This window comes from Dendroctonus ponderosae, unplaced genomic scaffold (genome assembly GCF_020466585.1).
Source record: "Dendroctonus ponderosae isolate FM_Combo_2020 unplaced genomic scaffold, Dpon_F_20191213v2 Dpon_F_20191213_8, whole genome shotgun sequence".
NCBI lineage: Eukaryota > Metazoa > Arthropoda > Insecta > Coleoptera > Curculionidae > Dendroctonus > Dendroctonus ponderosae.
The window spans coordinates 11,648,300-11,654,991 of record NW_026019016.1 but is presented as its reverse complement, the minus strand read 5'-3'; the positions used below and the strand labels follow the sequence as shown (position 1 = coordinate 11,654,991).

The 6,692-nt window shown below is 33.5% G+C and overlaps 1 protein-coding gene across 1 annotated transcript in view; it reads left to right on the top strand.

Annotated features, from left to right (window-relative positions):
• Positions 1 to 6,692, top strand: part of LOC109536110 (serine-rich adhesin for platelets) — a 58,157-nt gene that overhangs the window by 28,217 nt on the left and 23,248 nt on the right. The window lies entirely within an intron of this gene.

The following is a 6,692-nucleotide window of genomic DNA, read 5'->3' as shown; positions in this document are numbered from 1 at the left end:
CCAGGAATTGATTTTGATTTGGAATTGAAACACAGTCAGGAAAGTATGTACAATGAAGTAATAATTAAAATCAGGAATGTTTTGGATATTTCAATAACAAGAAAATTCTACAAGGAAACTCCAATTTAAACAAGCAACCTTGAAAATATATACATAAAAAATAAATTAACAAATTTATATCCAATTAATAACAGATTTCGATGATCTTCAATTCTTCCTGCCTATCTCGCAATCAACATGCTGATTACTTTGTCATTGTTTTGTCGGTCGTTAGCTTGAGATTTTCATTTATTTACTCTCTCTTCTCATTATCTCATACTGGTTAAATACCATATGATGCGAATTTTCGTAGCCACGTCGATTACTCCCTTGAGGCGTTAGTTCCAGCCGTCCTAGTGCTAGTGAAAGTGCTTTACTGTAGCACTTTCTCCGTTGTTCGTAATGACGAACATCACTTTACCTAAATTAATAGATTTCAACTTGGCTGCGAATTTATTATAGTGAAGAGCTACAAATTCGTTTGCACAAACCATTAGCGACTAATCATTTGCTTTCTTTGTGGCATTGTTCGATGGTTACTGTTTAGCACTCTCTAATAGTTGCTGTTAAATTTGCAATGTCTTCATCTATTTGTCTTTTGTGATGTTCGATTTTTAAATTTAAGTTTACTTGAAACAAACACCGCACAAAGTAAAATTAAGCATATGATAAAAATTCCGATCAAAAATGTTTAATGTATGGAATACTAACATTAACAATAATAGCTTTTATTTCCATGGTCCCTGAGTAAATATGTGCAAAACCGCAGGGGCAGAAAAAGAAATCGAGTTAATCATGTAACATATGTACATATGTAAAAATATCACACCTATTAATATACAGGGTGAGTCACTTTACAGTTGCAGGAGTTCTGGTTCTAACCCTCGATAGTAACCGCAAAAAGTAAGAAGTAGACTTGGAAACAATTTATGTCTTTTTGTGCGGAAAACCGTCTGGAACGTCACAGTTGGTCTACTGATGGAGAAATGTTTTGCGGAGTTTGGAATAAAAATAAATCCGTTTGAGCAAATTGAATTTAAACCAGCGCAAGATGCAAGAAATGCGAAACGATAGAAATTGCAAGGTTGTGAAAATAAACGTAAGCAATCTGCGAGTTTCCTACCTATTAATGAATTAAAAAAGCTGATCACTAGCTGTAGTGAAGAATCTCTCGAAGGACTGCAGAAATGGGTAATTTTTTTCTCGGCCTGATAAACTTGCTTGAAGAGGAGGCGAAAGCTCACAAGCACAAATGGGTTATTTAAAAGAAGAATTAAATCGCTGTCAGCGAAACGAAGAAGAAAGGAAAGGGAAAAATCCGAAATTGGAACAATAGGGATACTGATAGACCAAAAGTATAAACGACAAATAGAGAGTGAAGTAACCATGGAAAAACGCACTTCATAGGCGTTTGTGCACCAGACATAAGTAAGCAGAGAGAGAAGAGATAGATATTCTATGAAGAACTGCAAATAGTAGTAGAAAAAATAGGAGCACGAGATAAAATAGTCGTTATGGGTGACTTAAATGCAAGAATAGGAAATGAACCACTGGATGGCATAACGCAGAGATTGAACGAAGAAACCGGAAACGAAAATGGGGATCTACAGAAAATTCCCAACGAATCGAAGAATAGTATAACAGAATCCATTTTTTAAAAGGGACAGAAACCACTCCCAGAAAACTGTCGTGGAATACCCCTACTTGATAGAGCTCTTAAAGCTTTCACGAAGACTATTCTGGGTAAAATAATCAAAACGATAAGAATAAGAAAATAACAAGAAAACTTTTAATAGAGTGCGCTTAAAAGATGCCCTGGAAATAAAGAGAACAGAAGGGCTAAACCACAGACTGTTTAATGTAATACTCGACATAATAATAAACCGCACGGGGGGCTATAAAAAATTCGACGATCTCAAATGGTTTTCATATGTAAATTTCATAAACAAATAAATAAAATAACATTTTAACTTTGCCTTATTGTATTTCAAAAACGAAGTCCCTTTCATGCTACTTATAGACTGACTCAATGTGTCTAATAAAAGCAACATAAAAATTACACTTTAATTGTATTAATCGTTAAAGAACTCCTTAAAAGTATGAAAGCATCCACCCAATAAAAACAGGTGGCCTGATTTTGTAAAATGTATATAGCTCCTATATGATGTGGAAGACAATTTTACCCTGCTCCAATTTGTTGAAATGTAACATGTAATTAGCTTTATGGATGTTAAGTGTGTTAAATATCTTTATTTAGCATAAAAATATTTCTTTATAAAAACACCTAAGCATATTTTATAGAGTAAGATTAATACAAGGATTAGAGCTTTAAAGCGTGTTAATAATACTTTTCAAAAATGTGTGTTTTCAGCACATGCCAGACAATTTACAGCTTCCTTTGAATAAAAACTGCAAAAGCTGATGGAAAAGGCTGTCAAAATAAAATTCCGCATTTTAGGTGCGAAATTCTTGGACATAATAAATGGACAACAGTTGTTTGTCGGTAAGATAAAATTTGATTTTTGCACAAGCATTAATTAACCTAATTGGTTTGTTTGCATTGGAAAAGTTAACAGAATTCTGAGTTCAGTAAAACCTTACTGCTTGCTATTAGTCATAATGTCCTTTTTCGAATCTGCTTTCATCTAAAATTGCAAGTCACTTTTCATCTCCATCAACGTAGAATGTTTCTGCGCTAGTTCCACTTTTACATCAATTTATCTGCTTTCTGCATTTAGTGAATGAAGCTGCTTTAATTATTTCCGCTGTCTTTTAGTCTAGTTCTCCACATTCTTTACGGAATCTTTTCCTGATAGTTATTAGTTATCTGTATCAAGATTTTCCGCTTGAACAACGTTTTATCTAATGAACCAATAATATTTTTCAATAAAATTACCACCTTGCAGTCGGTTAAATGACTTTTCAGATAACAATAATCATTGTGGCTACACGTCTGTGCCATTAAGCACTTGAATATTTGCACAAATTCCGGCTAGACTTTCACCAAACGGAAAAGATAACGTCTAAAACAATTACAAAATATTTTGTGAAAATCCTAACAAATTACAGCATCACATAAGTATCGTCTACCTGTCGACAATAACACCACGCCTGCTCCAATCATTTTCACCTGTATTTGTTATACAATATGGAATTACTTTCTCTTTGGCTGGTGTTTATAAACCAATTTTTAAATGCTTGCAAAATGGTATTAAAGGTTTCATGATCGCGAAGATATGGCTTGGAGTTTGGAAGTGGGTCATGGGTCATAATTAATTATTTTCCGCATTCGTCTGGGCTGCTTAAACGTAGTCGGAATGTAGATGGAAATATTTATTAGTTATTTCTCAATAAAATTGTTGGCAATTTTCAATGCAGTGAATCGGTATTGGTCTAATTACTCCTTATTGACTCATCAACATAAGAATTATATCATCGACGCGATTGTATTGAAAACTACTAGTTTATACCGTCGAGGACTTTGTTCGTACATTTTTTAATACAAATAATATTCCTACGTTTCAGTCGTTTACTTAGATATCACAATTTATCCAATTTTCTTAATACAGTTTCGGTGTTTTTCCATCATCAGTTTGTCTGTGTCGATTTTGGGACAAAATTCTTGGATCTGGTTAGGAAGTTTTTTAGATTTTTCTCCTCTGACAGTTTTGCTGCTGCATTCCTTCATCTGATCTATACCTAATGCTGTACTTCCAAAGATTTCCATTCATAATGTAAGTTTGCCTGACTGTATTTCCAGTTTTAATATAAACGATATTGCTAGGTTTCAGTTATTTATTTAGATATCGCAATTTATTCAATTCTCTTAAAAAGGTTTCGGTGTTTCATCATCAGTTTGTCTGAATAAATTTTGGGACAAGGGCAAGATTCTTGAATCTGGTTAGGAAGTTCTTTCGGTTTTTCTCCTTTGTCAATTTTGCATTCATGATTATTCATACCATTAGCTGTTTCGGATCGTTTATTCACGTAAATTGAAAATAAAATAATGATTAAATATTTAAACTCGGTCAAAATACGAAAAACTACTTTTTTTTGTAGTGAACGCAACAGAATGCGGGCATAAGATTTAATATTTTCGCAGTTTTTTCTTGATTTCTTCTTGGAACAGTGAGGCAAACATAATTCTAACTATTCAAATGACACTTGTAACAATTGGCTTTGTGAACTAGAAGAATTCGAAAAACATATAAAAAAATTAGCGAGCGAATAATCAACTAGATTAAAATTAGTTAAAACTCTGTTTCTTTAAGATAGCAATTTTTATGTTTAAATAATACTTTGTTTTAGCAAGGTTAACATTCACGAAAATCCAATTTCGAAATGAAAATGTATCATAAACATATATTGAAAACGTTTTTGCCTTTGAGATGCAGGGTGGCTAAGGAAACGTATTATCAAAGTTTTCCTTAATGATTTACGTAAATATTAGCACACTGCTTATATTCTATCGCAATAGCGCATCCATACTTGTCCAAGTTTATTACTTTCCTAAAAAGTTTTTGAAAAAAACTCGTTACGCGGATCGATTTCAAACAAGAGTACTTTTTATAATAATATGAGCAAAAAAAATAAATTTTTAAATACGAAGTTGATACAGGTAGGCACCAAGACGTGATTATAATTTGGCAATTGAATTATAGTCATGTAGTTGCTTGAGCTTTGAAAATTAATATTGTGTTAAGCCCCATAATATACAATTTTATTACAACATATTTTAATACAGTAGTGAATTATTTTCTTAAAAATTAATTGTACGTACTTTCCTGACTGTGTTTCAATTCCAAAATTAAGAATAATCCAAATACATGCCCAAGGCGTAAAGTAGCAACAACGCTACACATTAAAACTGATGATGGTGGAAAACACCGAAACGGTTTTTTAAATTGATAAATGAACAATAAATAAATGACTGAAGAACCCAGGACTTGATTTTAATTTTGGAATTAAAAATTAATTTAAGAAAATGTGAACTTTGCGATCTCGTATCTCAAAAACAAAGCCGTTTTATTTTCATCTTGGAATTGGATTTTCTACCAACTATTACAGTCCTACTACTGTAAACTGACTTACCTTTTGGAACCTTTTGGGGCCGATTGATTGTTGTTCTATCTAACATACTTTCAAGTGTGACTGAATTTAAAATTGTGTGTCCATTGACGTCTATTGTCGTCTTCATATTTGGAGACCACACGTTTCTATCTAACAATCTCTTAAAGTCTTAAACTATTCGATCACTATTTAGATCTTCCACAAGAATTTTGGACATATTCAGATCTTGTTCTAGTTGTCTCAACTTTTCCACTGGAGGTTGCTGCCATGTCCTGCAGGTCTTCCACGTCTATCCAATGATATAAAAACGAACTCTGTGGCTCAAATGGTTCTTGAGCAACGTCAGAAAAGGTGGCGCCATGTTTTAGTCGATCTCGCAATTTAGAAAAAAGAGCCAAACTAAAATTTTTTAAAATAAAAAACATGAAACTGGATTCCGTATTTGTATATCTGAGACGTTTCTTTGGAGACAAGCTTTAGATGAGCTTGATGTAAAAATACAAAGCCGCCGAAATATTCCGAAAGTTTTATAGAATAGAGAGATCATTCTTACCAGCTTTTTACAAGCTGTCGCGCTATCCTCCATTTTCCACACGTTAATCCTCAAGAATTTCAGTAGACTCTCACTAACTACCGCACTTGCCATAAGGGCCACAAGGATTCTATATGTATTTCCCATCTAAGAATGCGATTATTGACTAATTTTGTCTACTGTCGATAGCAAACTGAATGTTGAAAAAAGACACCGAACTACGGAATAAACATGATTATTTAATCATTTAATTGTTCGCCCTGTCGATGATTCATGCTTTACTTGGCGATTCGAAATCAGTTTGTTTATCGTTGAAATTTTTGTGGAAAGTGCCTGTTCGCATTGCAATATTTCGGAAGGCAAATTTCACGATCCAACTTAACGAAAGTCCACAACAACTTATACGAAAAACGCTCCAATTGCCGATCTTTCACTAATTTAATTTTAAATTTAGAGCCTTTGATATTTGTTTGAATTTCACTCAGCTGCAGTGATTAATGCACAACGCCAAAACTAAATTTAATACCGGAATTAATTTTGTTTTTATAAGAATATCGACTGAACAAGTCGCTTAAAAATGTAACTATTGCTCAATTTCCGAGCAATGATAGAAACCAACAAAATTTCAACTAATTAGAAATGTCCTTTAGAAGGACTGGTTCTGATTCTGATTGGAAGAATTATTCTGAAACAAGCGCAATTTGAGGTGCGGCGCATGGGCGCGATGAGTTACAACTCACTGACTCACAGAGCGGCATCAACTCAAAAGCGCAACTCAACACAGTGCAACCCAGGCCTTTGCTTCTTGTCCCAATAAACTTTCGATGTTATTCGTATGTAATGACAGTCGATATTAATCTTCTGCAAATTTATTTAAGAGTTTTTCTCGTTTAACAGTCAAACGCCTTACTGTAATCCATAAACATGCATAGCAAGTTCTGGTTGACGTCGAGACATTTGCTTATGATTACTGCTCATTTCTGCAAAAATGCAGGCGCTTGATAGACAAATAAGGGCAAAAATGTTTCTCGTAGTAAACATCAGAGAAACC